The sequence below is a fragment of the Nerophis lumbriciformis genome, linkage group LG29 (assembly GCF_033978685.3).
Source record: "Nerophis lumbriciformis linkage group LG29, RoL_Nlum_v2.1, whole genome shotgun sequence".
NCBI lineage: Eukaryota > Metazoa > Chordata > Actinopteri > Syngnathiformes > Syngnathidae > Nerophis > Nerophis lumbriciformis.
The window spans coordinates 3,887,501-3,901,730 of record NC_084576.2 but is presented as its reverse complement, the minus strand read 5'-3'; the positions used below and the strand labels follow the sequence as shown (position 1 = coordinate 3,901,730).

Sequence of the window (14,230 nt, the reverse complement as noted above, 5' to 3'; positions counted from 1 at the left end):
GTAGTTGGGAAAGGGCATGTTCACCACTGTGTTACATCACCTTTTCTTTTAACAACCCTCAATAAAGGATTGGGAACTGAGGAAACTAATTGTTGAAGCTTTGAAAGTGGAATTCTTTCCCATTCTTGTTTTATGTAGAGCTTCAGTCGTTCAACAGTCCGGGGTCTCCGCTGTCGTGTTTTTACGCTTCATAATGCGCCACACATTTTCGATGGGAGACAGGTCTGGACTGCAGGCGGTCCAGGAAAGTACCCGCACTCTTTTTTTTACAAAGCCACGCTGTTGTAACACGTGCTGAATGTGGCTTGGCATTGTCTTGCTGAAATAAGCAAGGGCGTCCATAAAAAAGATGGCGCTTAGATGGCAGCATATGTTGTTCCAAAACCTGTATGTACCTTTCAACATTAATGGCGCTTTCACAGATGTGTAAGTTACCCATGCCTTGGGCACTAATGCACCCCCATACCATCACAGATGCTGGCTTTTGAACTTTGCGTCAATAACAGTCTGGATGGTTCGCTTCCCCTTTGGTCCGGATGACACGATGTCAAATATTTCCAAAAACAATTTGAAATGTGGACTCGTCAGACCACAGAACACTTTTCCACTTTGCATCAGTCCATCTTAGATGATCTCCGGCCCAGAGAAGCCGGCGGCGTTTCTGGGTGTTGTTGATAAATGACTTTCGCTTTGCATAGTAGAGCTTTAACTTGCACTTACAGATGTAGTGACAAACTGTATTTAGTGGCAGTGGTTTTCAGAAGTGTTCCTGAGCCCATGTGGTGATATCCATTAGAGATTGATGTCGGTTTTTGATACAGTGCCGTCTGAGGGATCGAAGGTCACGGTCATTCAATGTTGGTTTCCGGCCATGGCGCTTACGTGGAGTGATTTCTCCAGATTCTCTGAACCTTTTGATGATATTATGGACCGTAGATGTTGAAATCCCTACATTTCTTGCAATTGCACTTTGAGAAACGTTGTTCTTAAACTGTTTGACTATTTGCTCACGCAGTTGTGGACAAAAGGGGTGTACCTCGCCCCATCCTTTCTTGTGAAAGACTGAGCATTTTTTGGGAAGCTGTTTTTATACCCAATCATGGCACCCACCTGTTCCCAATTAGCCTGCACACCTGTGGGATGTTCCAAATAAGTGTTTGATGAGCATTCCTCAACTTTATCAGTATTTATTGCCACCTTTCCCAACTTCTTTGTCACGTGTTGCTGGCATCAAATTCTAAAGTTAATGATTATCCATCCATCCATTTTCTACCGCTTATTCCCTTCGGTGTTGCGAGGGGCGCTGGAGCCTATCTCAGCTACAATCTGGCGGAAGGCGGGGTACACCCTGGACAAGTCGCCACCTCATCGCAGGGCCAACACAGATAGACAGACAACATTCACACTCACATTCACACACTAGGGCCCATTTAGTGTTGCCAATCAACCTATCCCCAGGTGCATGTCTTTGGAGGTGGGAGGAAGCCGGAGTACCTGGTATTTGCACAAAAAAAAAAGTTTATCAGTTTGAACATCAAATATGTTGTCTTTGTAGCATGAATATGGGTTGAAAATGATTTGCAGATCATTGTATTCCGTTTATATTTACATCTAACACAATTTCCCAACTCATATGGAAACAGGGTTTGTACATTATTACATATATCCACTTACTATTATATATACTCATAATATTATTACTTTATATATATATATATATATGTATGTATATATATATATATATATATATATATATATATATATATGTGTGGGAAAAAAATCACAAGACTATTTCATGTCTACAGGCCTGTTTCATGAGGGGGGGGGTACCCTCAATCATCAGGAGATTTTAATGGGAGCATTCGCATACCATGGTTTATATAGGGCACAGAGTGGGTGGGTACAGGCTGGCCTAGGGGCGTGGTGATTGGCTCATGTGTTACCTAGGAGGTGTTTCCGTCTATGGCGGCATGTTGTTACAATTTCGCTGCGCTTGTTGAGGGATGACAGGTCTGGACGGTAAATAATAAACAGTTTCTCTTTCAAGCATAGGTTGCATCTTTTATTACCACTATTGTAAGGTGTGCTGGATGCAAGAATTTGCCATGTTATTGAATATTCAACATTATTGTCTTTGAGGTCCCAAATGTGTTTGCTGAGTTCTGTGGTATTTCGCAGGTTTTTGTTCCTGAAAGAAGCCTTGTGATTGTTCCATCTGGTTTTGAATTCTCCCTCGGTTAATCCTACATATGTGTCGGATGTGTTAATGTCCTTGCGTATTACCTTAGATTGGTAGACAACTGATGTTTGTAAGCATCCCCCGTTGAGAGGGCAATCAGGTTTCTTTCGACAGTTACATCCTTTGTTGGTTTTGGAGTCGCTCTGTCTGGGGGCCGACGGCTCATTTGCAATTGTTTTGTTGTGGTTTGAGATGATTTGTCGTATATTGTTCATGCAGCTGTAGCTCAATTTAATGTTGTTCTTGTTGAATACTTTTCTTAGGGTGTTGTCTTTGGGAAAGTGTTTGTCAATCAGATTGAGGAATTTGTGTCCAATGTTCGTTGAGACGTTTTTGCTGTATGGGGGGTTGTACCAGATGATGTCGTTTCGTTTTCTGTTCTTTTTTGGCTGGTTTCCTGGCGTGGGTTCAAAGGTGAGGGTGAAATTGTATCCGCTTTCATCAAGGGCTTTTTGGTACGGGGGGGTTGCTTGGTCAAATTCAGCTTTGCTAGATGACAGCATCGATAGCCTTTTATTGATTCCGGTAGGTATTCTTTTCGTGGTGGTGGGTGGGTGGTTGCTGTCATGGTGCACGTATTGGAGTGTTGTGTTGGGTTTCGTGAATGGTTGGTAGCTGTTATTTCTCAGGTTGAAAGTGACGTCAAGGAAGTTGACGGTTTATATATATATATATATATGTATTTGCACACCCTGCAATTTTGCAAGTTCCCCCACTTAGAAATTAGGGAGAGGTCTGAAATGTTCATCGTAGATGTATTTCCACTGTTAGAGACATACTCTAAACAGAAAAATCCGGAAATCACATTGTATTATTATTTTAATGATTTATATGTATGTTACTGTGGTTCATAAGTATTTGCACACATGAGAACATCAGTGTTAATATTTAGTGCAGAAGCCTTTGTTTGCAATTACAGAGGTCAAACGTTTCCTATAGTTCTTCACCAGGTTTGCACACACGGCAACAGGGATTTTGGCCCACTCCTCCACACAAATCTTCTCTAGATCTGTCAGGTTTCGGGGCTGTCGCCGAGCAACACAAAGTTTCAGCTCCCTCCAAAGATTTTCTATTGGATTTAGGTCTGGAGACTGGCTAGGCCACTCCAGAACCTTGATATGCTTGGTATGGAGCCACTCCTTGGTTATCCTGGCTGTGTGCTTTGGGTCATTGTCATGTTGGTAGACCCAGCCACGACCCATCTTCAATGCTCTGACTGAGGGAAGGAGGTTTTTGGCCAAAAGCTCACAATACATGACCCCGTTCATCCTCTCCTTAATACAGTGCAGTCGTCCTGTCCCCTTTGCTGAAAAGCACCCCCAAAGCATGATGTTTCCACCCCCATGCCTCACTGTAGGGATGGTGTTCTTGGGATGATACTCATCCTTCTTTTTCCTCCAAACCTAACGAGTGGAGTTTATACAAAAAAGTTATATTTTGGTCTCATCTGACCACATGACTTTCTCCCATGACTCCGCTGGATCATCCAGATGACCATTGGCAACCTTCAGACATGGGCTGACATAAGCAGTGGAACCGTCCGTGCGATGCATGATTTTAAAGCACTACGCCGTAGTGTTGTACTGATAGTAGCCTTGGAAACTGTGGTCCCAGCTCTCTTCAGGTCATTCACCAGCTCCTGCCGTGTAGTTCTGGGCTGATTCCTCACTTTTCTTATCATGAGTGATGCCCGGCGAGGTGAGATCTTACATGGAGCCCCAGTCCGAGGTAGATTAGCCGTAATGTTTAGCCTCTGCAATTTTCTAACAATTGCTGCAACAGTTGATCTATTCTCACCAAGCTGCTTCCCAATTGTCCCATAGCCTTTTCCAGCTTTGTGGAGCTCTACAATTTTGTCTCTGGTCTTTTTTGACAGCTCTTTGGTCTTGCCCATGGTAGCAGTTGGACCTTGACTGACTGTGGGCTGCACAGGTGACTTTAATGAGCTCAAAGGGGTGGTGGGTGGGTGATTAGTTGTGGGGTAAAGGTGGACTTTTTTTTTAAGGTAGACTGACAGCTCTTTGAGAGTCATAATTCTTGCTGATTCTCATGTGTGCAAATACTTATGAACCTCAGTAACATACAAATAAATCATTAAAAAAATCATACAATGTGATTTCCGGATTTTTCTTTTTAGATTATGTCTCTAACAGTGGAAATACATCTATGATGAACATTTCAGACCTCTCCCTAATGTCTAAGTGGGAGAACTTGCAAAATTGCAGGGTGTGCAAATACTTGTGGACCTCACTGTATATATATGTATATATATATATATATATATATATATATATATATATATATATATATATATATATATATATATATATATATATATATATATATATATATATATACAGGTAAAAGCCAGTAAATTAGAATATTTTGAAAAACTTGATTTATTTCAGTAATTGCATTCAAAAGGTGTAACTTGTACATTATATTTATTCATTGCACACAGACTGATGCATTCAAATGTTTATTTCATTTAATTTTGATGATTTGAAGTGGCAACAAATGAAAATCCAAAATTCCGTGTGTCACAAAATTAGAATATTACTTAAGGCTAATACAAAAAAGGGATTTTTAGAATTGTTGGCCAACTGAAAAGTATGAAAATGAAAAATATGAGCATCTACAATACTCAATACTTGGTTGGAGCTCCTTTTGCCTCAATTACTGCGTTAATGCGGCGTGGCATGGAGTCGATGAGTTTCTGGCACTGCTCAGGTGTTATGAGAGCCCAGGTTGCTCTGATAGTGGCCTTCAACTCTTCTGCGTTTTTGGGTCTGGCATTCTGCATCTTCCTTTTCACAATACCCCACAGATTTTCTATGGGGCTAAGGTCAGGGGAGTTGGCGGGCCAATTTAGAACAGAAATACCATGGTCCGTAAACCAGGCACGGGTAGATTTTGCGCTGTGTGCAGGCGCCAAGTCCTGTTGGAACTTGAAATCTCCATCTCCATAGAGCAGGTCAGCAGCAGGAAGCATGAAGTGCTCTAAAACTTGCTGGTAGACGGCTGCGTTGACCCTGGATCTCAGGAAACAGAGTGGACCGACACCAGCAGATGACATGGCACCCCAAACCATCACCCAACCATGCAAATTTTGCATTTCCTTTGGAAATCGAGGTCCCAGAGTCTGGAGGAAGACAGGAGAGGCACAGGATCCACGTTGCCTGAAGTCTAGTGTAAAGTTTCCACCATCAGTGATGGTTTGGGGTGCCATGTCATCTGCTGGTGTCGGTCCACTCTGTTTCCTGAGATCCAGGGTCAACGCAGCCGTCTACCAGCAAGTTTTAGAGCACTTCATGCTTCCTGCTGCTGACCTGCTCTATGGAGATGGAGATTTCAAGTTCCAACAGGACTTGGCGCCTGCACACAGCGCAAAATCTACCCGTGCCTGGTTTACGGACCATGGTATTTCTGTTCTAAATTGGCCCGCCAACTCCCCTGACCTTAGCCCCATAGAAAATCTGTGGGGTATTGTGAAAAGGAAGATGCAGAATGCCAGACCCAAAAACGCAGAAGAGTTGAAGGCCACTATCAGAGCAACCTGGGCTCTCATAACACCTGAGCAGTGCCAGAAACTCATCGACTCCATGCCACGCCGCATTAACGCAGTAATTGAGGCAAAAGGAGCTCCAACCAAGTATTGAGTATTGTACATGCTCATATTTTTCATTTTCATACTTTTCAGTTGGCCAACATTTCTAAAAATCCCTTTTTTGTATTAGCCTTAAGTAATATTCTAATTTTGTGACACACGGAATTTTGGATTTTCATTTGTTGCCACTTCAAATCATCAAAATTAAATGAAATAAACATTTGAATGCATCAGTCTGTGTGCAATGAATAAATATAATGTACAAGTTACACCTTTTGAATGCAATTACTGAAATAAATAAAGTTTTTCAAAATATTCTAATTTACTGGCTTTTACCTGTATATATATATTCTCAGTGGTGTGCCGTCAGGGCCAGCAAGGCCTTCTCTGCTGGTCTAACATAACCAGAAATCATGATCATAATTAAAGATAAAATAATTTTATTTACCATCCATCCATCCGTCTTCTTCCGCTTATCCGAGGTCTGGGCGCGGGGGCAGTAGCCTAAGGCACGACCATGAGCTTATGTAACGAAATTTCGTTCTTATCTGTACTGTAAAGTTCAAATTTGAATGACAATAAAAAGGAAGTCTAAGTCTAAGCAGGGAAGCCCAGACTTACCTCTCCGCAGCCACTTCGTCGAGCTCTTCCCGGGGCATCCCGAGGCGTTCCCAGGCCAGCTGGGAGACATAGTCTTCCCAACGTGTCCTGGTTTTTCCCCGTGGCCTCCTACCGGTCGGACATGCCCTAAACACCTGCCCTAAACACCTGAACGCCTCCCTGGCCAGATGCCCAAACCACCTCATTTGGCTCCTCTCGATGTGAAGGAGCAGCGGCTTTACTTTGAGCTCCCTCCGGATGGCAGAGTTTCTGACCCTATCTCTAAGGGAGAGCCCCGCCACCCGGCGGAGGAAACCCATTTCGGCCGCTTGTACCCGTGATCTTGTCCTTTCGGTCATAACCCAAAGCTCATGACCATAGGTGAGAATGGGAACGTAGATCGACCGGTAAATTGAGAGCTTTGCCTTCTGGCTCAGCTCCTTCTTCACCACAACGATTTGATACAGCATCCGCATTACTGAATACGCCGCACCGATCCGCCTGTCGATCTCACGATCCACTCTTCCCTCACTCTTGAACAAGACTCCCAGGTACTTGAACTCCTCCATTTGGGGCAGGGTCTCCTGCCCAACCCGGAGATGGCACTCCACCCTTTTCCGGGCGAGAACCATGGACTCGGACTTGGAGGTGCTGATTCTCATCCCAGTCGCTTCACACTCGGCTGTGAACCGATCCAGTGAGAGCTGAAGATCCTGGCCAGATGAAGCCATCCGGACCACATCATCTGAAAAAAGCAGAGACCTAATCCTGCAGCCACCAAACCGGATCCCCTCAACGCCCTGACTGCGCCTAGATATTCTGTCCATAAAAGTTATGAACAGAATCGGTGACAAAGGGCAGCCTTGGCGGAGTCCAACCCTCATTGGAAACGTGTTCGACTTACCGCCGGCAATGCGTACCAATCTCTGACACTGATCGTACAGTGAGCGGACCGCCACAATCAGACAGTCCAATACCCCATACTCTCTGAGCACTGGTCCACAAAGCACATGTAGACTGGTTGGGCAAACTTCCATGCACCATCAAGGATCCTGCCGAGAGTATAGAGCTGGTCCACAGTTCCACGACCAGAACGAAAACCACACTGTTCCTCCTGAATCCGAGGTTCGACTATCCGGCGTAGTCTCCTCTCCAGTACACCTGAATAGACCTTACCGGGAAGGCTGAGGAGTGTGATCCCACGATAGTTGGAACACACCCTCTGGTTCCCCTTCTTAAAGAGAGGAACCACCACCCCGGTCTGCCAATCCAGAGGTACTGCCCCCGATATCCACGCAATGCTGCAGAGTCTTGTCAACCAAGACAGCCCCACAGCATCCAGAGCCTTAAGAAACTCCGGCCGGATCTCATCCACCCCCAGTCGGCCGCCTCGACAATAGAGGTACGGAACATCGTCCACTAGGACTCAATGTCCAGCACCTCCCTCGTGACATGTTCAAAGTTCTTCCGGAGGCCGGAATTGAAACTCTCTCTGACAGGAGACTCTGCTAGGCGTTCCCAGTAGACCCTCACAATGCGTTTGGGCCTGCCAGGTCTGTCCGGCATCCTCCCCCAACATCGCAGCCAACTCACCACCAGGTGGTGATCGGTAGAAAGCTCCGCCCCTCTCTTCACCCGAGTGTCCAAAACATGAGACTGCAAATCCGATGACACAACTACAAAGTCGATCATGGAACTGCGGCCTAGGGTGTCCTGGTGCCAAGTGCACATATGGACACCCTTATGTTTGAACATGGGTTCGTTATGGACAATCTGTGACGAGCACAAAAGTCCAATAACAAAACACCACTCGGGTTCAGATCCGGGCGGCCATTCTTCCCAATCACGCCTCTCCAGGTTTCACTGTTGTTGCCAATATGAGCTTTGAAGTCCCCCAGTAGAACGAGGGAATCACCCGGGGGAGCACTTTCCAGTACTCCCTCCAAAAAGGGTGGGTACTCTGAGCTGCTGTTTGGCGCGTAAGCACAAACAACAGTCAGGACCCGTCCCCCCACCCGAAGGCGGAGGGAAGCTACCCTCTCGTCCACTGGGTTGAACTCCAACGGGCAGGCTCTGAGCCGGGGGGCAAAAAGAATTGCCACCCCAGCCCGTCGCCTCTCACTGCTGGCAACGCCTGAGTGGAAGAGAGTCCAGCCCCTCTACAGAGAACTGTTTCCAGAGCCCTTGCTGTGCGTCGAAGTGAGTCCGACTATATCTAGCCGGAACTTCTCCACCTCGCGCACTAGCTCAGGCTCCTTCCCCCCCCAGCGAGGTGACGTTCCACGTCCCAAGAGCTAGCTTATTTAGCCGAGGATCGGACCGCCAAGTGCCCTGCCTTCGGCTTCCGCCCAGCTCACATTGCACCCGACCTCTATGGCCCCTGCTATGGGTGGTGAGCCCATTGGAGGGGGGACCCACTTTGCCTCTTCGAGCTGTGCCCGGCCACCAGGCGCTCGCCATTGTGCCCCACCTCCGGGCCTGGCTCCAGAGGGGGGCCCCGGTGACTCGGGCGAGGGAAATCTGGGTCCTTCGTTTTTATTTTTCATGGAGATCTTCGAGCTGCTCTTTATATATATATATATATATATATATATATATATATATATATATATATATATATATATATATATATATATATATATATATATATATATATATATAGGTATATGTATATATATATATACAATATACTTGTGCGTGTATATATATACACATATGTTGTATATATAAATATATATACACACATATTGTATATATACACACACATATTTATACACATATATATTGTGTGTGTATATATATGTATATATATATATATATATATATACTGTATATATATATATATATATATATATATATATATACACACATACATATATATACATATACAGTATATATATATATATATATATATATATATATATATGTATTTGTGTGTGTACACATGCATACAGTATATACATGCATATGTAAGTATATATATATTAGGGGTGTAATGGTACACAAAAATTTCGGTTCTGTACGTACCTCGGTTAAGAGGTCACGGTTCGGTTCATTTTCGGTACAGTACGAAAACAACAAAATATAAATTTTTTTGGTCATTTATTTACCAAATTTGTAAACAATGGCTTTATCCTTTTAACATTGGGAACACTATAATAATTCTGTCCACGTTAATCAACATTAAACTGCGTCAAGTTGTTGTTCAGATTAAATAAAATGATACAACTTTTCTTCTACATATAAAAAGTGCAACATTAAACAGTTTCAAGCCAACTCATCATGCTTAATTTATTACAGCATTTGGGAAGCCTGTAGTTGATTTTTATCACACACACCACACACACACACACGCACACACACACACCGCACAATGAGCTAACACACACACACACACACACACACACACCGCAAAATGAGCTAACGTTACGCTAAAAGCTAATTAGCCTTCACCTCAGGCCAGGACTGCGAGCGAGCTGAGCTGCAGTTTGTTTCTAGTGATGTTACTAGTAGTTGACTGGGAGGTGTTTATTTTAATTTGGGGAGAGTCCGCTGCCTTATCCTCACCTGCTAAACACCTATCTGCTAACTCCACCGCAAAAGCACTGAATCCATGCGCTCTGAATACGCACTGCTGATTGGCTGTTACCGCTATAGTTTTAACCAATCAGATGGTTGTGTGGGTGGGACAATGCTTGGTGCTGTGTAGAGGACTGACAGAGAAGAGGCCACCCGGTTGAAGAGATACACCAAGGAGGGAGAGGCAAGGACAATAAACAAGCTGTTCTCCACTGAACCAGCCAAGGTGTACTCTCAGTGGCCGGGAAACAATAACCGGTCAGACCCACCAAGAGCTGAGGTGGAAAAATACTAGAAAGACATATGGGAAAGAGAGGCATCACATAACACCAATGCCCAATGGTTAGTGGGCCTGAGAGCTGACCACAGCAACCTCCCAGAACAAGAACCAGTAACCATCTCAATGGCAGACATACAACAAAGAGTGTCAAAGATGAAGAGCTGGACAGCACCAGGCCCCGATATGATCCATACTGAAGAAGCTAACTGCACTCCATGAACGCCTAGCAGCACAGATGAACCAGCTGCTGAGCGATGGGACCCACCCAGAATGGCCGACCCAGGGCAGATCAGTCCTAATCATGAAGGACCCCCTGAAGGGACCCATCCCATCCAACTACCGGCCAATTACCTGTCTCTGCACAACATGGAAGGCCCTGTCAGGCATCATTGCGGGAAAAATGAGTAAGCATGTGGCTCAATACATTAGTGAGGCACAGAAAGGAATTGGCAGTTATACCAGAGGAGCCAAGCACCAGCTACTGGTTGATAAAACAGTTGCCCGAGACTGTAAGAAGAGGCAGACCAACCTATGCACTGCCTGGTTTGACTACAAGAAAGCCTATGACTCAATGCCACACACATGGATACTGGAATGTCTGGAACTGTATAAGATAAACAGGAACCTAAGGGGCCTTCATCCAGAACTCGATGGAAATGTGGCAGACAACCCTAGAGGCCAATTCAAATCCGATTGCCCAAGTCAACATCAAGTGCGGCATATACCAAGGAGATGCGCTATCACCACTGCTGTTCTGCCTAGGCCTAAACCCACTCAGTCAGATCATTACGAAGAGCGGCTACGGGTATCAATTCCGTAGTGGGGCAACAATCAGCCACCTGCTCTACATGGATGACATCAAGCTGTATGCCAGGAGCGAGCGAGAAATAGACTCACTGATCCACACCACCAGGATCTACAGCAATGACATAGGGATATCATTCGGATTGGACAAGTGTGGCCGGATGGTCTCAAAGACAGGCAAGATGATCAGAACTGAGGGGATTGACCTACCAGAGGGAAACATAGGTGATATCCAAGACAGCTACAAGTACTTTGGGATCCCACAGGCTTGTGGAAACCATGAAGAGGCCACAAGGAAGTCAACCACAGCCAAATACCTCCAGAGAGTAAGGCAGGTCCTGAAAAGTCAGCTGAATGGTAAGAACAAGGTCTGCACCATCAACATGTACGCACTACCAGTCATCAGATACCCCGCTGGTATCATAAGCTGGCCAAATGAGGAGATAGAAGCCACAGATATCAAGACTAGAAAGCTCCTCACCATGCACGGAGGGTTCCACCCCAAGTCCAGCACCCTGAGGCTATACACTTAGCGAAAAGAGGGAGGCTGAGGACTAGTGAGCGTCAAGGCAACAGTCCAGGATGAAACACCAAAAATTCGAGAATACATAGAAAACATGGCCCCGAAGGATGAACTGCTAAGTGAATGTCTCAGGCAGCAGAACCCTGATGAGAATGCAGAAGAGGAGCAGACAACATGGACGGACAAGCCCCTACATGGCATGTACCACCGTCAGATAGAGGAAGTGGCTGATATCAAGAAATCCTACCAGTGGCTGGAAAATGCAGGACTGGCAGACAGCACAGAGGCACTAATCATGGCAGCACAAGAACAGGCCATTAGCACAAGAGCCATAGAGGCCAAGATCTACCAGAGTAGATCAGACTCAAGATGCAGACTGTGCAAAGAAGCCCCTGAGACAGTCCAGCACATAGTAGCAGGCTGTAAGATGCTGGCTGGATCAGCGTATTTGGAGAGGCACAACCAAGTGGCTGGGATAGTATACAGGAACATCTGCAACCAGTATGGAATAGAAGTACCCAAATCCCAATGGGCCATACTACAGAAGGTGGCTGAGAACAACTTCTGTGGGACTTCAGCTTCCAGACTGACAAACAGCTCCTGGCTAACCAAACAGACGTAGTGGTGGTGGACAAAGAGCGGAAAAGGGTGGTGGTGATAAATGTGGCAATCGCAGCTGACGCCAACATCAGGAAGAAGGAACACGAGAAACTTGAGAAGTACCAAGGGTTGAAAGAACAGCTGGAACGGATGTGGAAGGTCAAGGCTAGCGTGGTCCCCGTGGTAGTAGGGGCGCTTGGGGCAGTAACCCCCAAACTGGGAAAGTGGTTCCACAGATCCCGGGAACAACATCTGAAGCATCAGTCCAGAAGAGCGCAGTCCTAGGAACAGCCAAGATACTACGCAGAACCCTCAAACTCCCAGACCTCTGGTAGAGGACCCGAGCTTGAGGATGACACAGGTACCACCCCACCGGGGTGAGAAGGAGATTTTTTATACATCTCCATCCATCCATTTTGTACCGCTTGTCCCTCTTGGGGTCGCGGGGGGCTGCAGCATATATATATATATATATATATATATATATATATATATATACAGTATATATATATATATATATATACAGTGTATATATATATATATGTATATGTATATATATATATATATATATATATATATATATATATATATATATATATATATATATAAGCTACAGGACTACAGGCCTGTAGACCTGGCCCAAACGCATTGTGAGGGTCTGCTGGGAACGCCTAGCAGAGTCTCCTGTCAGAGAGAGTTTCAATTCCCGCCTCCGGAAGAACTTTGAACATGTCACGAAGGTGGCGCTGGTCATTGAGTCCTAGTGGACGATGTTCCGTACCTCTATTGTCGAGGCGGCCGATTGGAGCTGTGGCCGCAAGGTGGTTGGTTCCTGTCGTGGCGGTAATCCTAGAACCCGTTAGTGGACACCAGCGGTGAGGGATGCCGTTAAGCTGAAGAAAGAGTCCTATCGGGTTCTTTTGGCTCATAGGACTCCGGAGGCAGCAGACAGGTGTGTGGCTTCAGCGGCCGCGGAGGCAAAAACTCGGACATGGGAGGAGTTCGGGGGAGCCATGGAAAACGACTTCCAGACGGCTTCGAAGCGATTCTGGACCAACATCCGCTGCCTCAGGAAGGGGTAACAGTGCATTGTCAACACCGTGTTTGGTGAGGATGGTGTTCTGCTGACCTCGACTGCGAATGTTGTGGATCGGTGGAGGTAATACTTCGAAGACCTCCTCAATCCTACCAACACGTCTTCCTATGAGGAAGCAGTGCCTGGGGAATCGCCATGGATGAGAGTCTACCATGCAAGAAGGAAGCCCTTGCTCCAGAAGCAACACCATAAGGCTCATCTAAAGTTTGCTGCTGATCACATGGACAAAGATAAGACCTTCTGGAGGAAAGTTCTGTGGTCAGATGAAACAAAAAGTGAGCTGTTTGGCCACAATACCCAGCAATATGTTTAGAGGGGAAAAGGTGAGGCCTTTAATCCCAGGAACACCAATTCCTACCGTCAAGCATGGTGGTGGTAGTATTAGGCTCTGGGCCTGTTTTGCTGCCAATGGAACTGATGCTTTACAGAGAGTAAATGGGACAATGAACAAGGAGGATTACCTCCAAATTCTTCAGGACAACCTAAAATCATAAGCCCGGAGGTTGAGTCTTGGGCGCAGTTGGGTGTTCCAATAGGACAATGACCCCAAACACACGTCAAAAGTGGTAAAGGAATAGCTAAATTGGGCTAGAATTAAGGTTTTAGAATGGCCTTCCCAAAGTCCTGACTTAAACCCCATTGAGAACATGTGGACAATGCTGAAGAAACAAGTCCATGTCAGAAAACCAACACATTTAGCGGAACTGCACCAATGTTGTCAAGAGGAGTGGTCAAAAATTCAACCAGAAGCTTGTGGATGGCTACCAAAAGCGCCTTATTGCAGTGAAACTTGCCACGGGACATGTGAGCAAATATTAACATTGCTGTATGTATACTTTTGACCCAGCAGATTTGCTCACATTTTCAGTAGACCCATAATAAATTCATAAAAGAACCAAACT

At 45.4% G+C, this 14,230-nt stretch overlaps 1 protein-coding gene across 1 annotated transcript in view; it reads left to right on the top strand.

Moving 5' to 3' along the window:
- Window positions 1-14,230, top strand: part of tecpr2 (tectonin beta-propeller repeat containing 2) — a 55,157-nt gene that overhangs the window by 33,892 nt on the left and 7,035 nt on the right. The window lies entirely within an intron of this gene.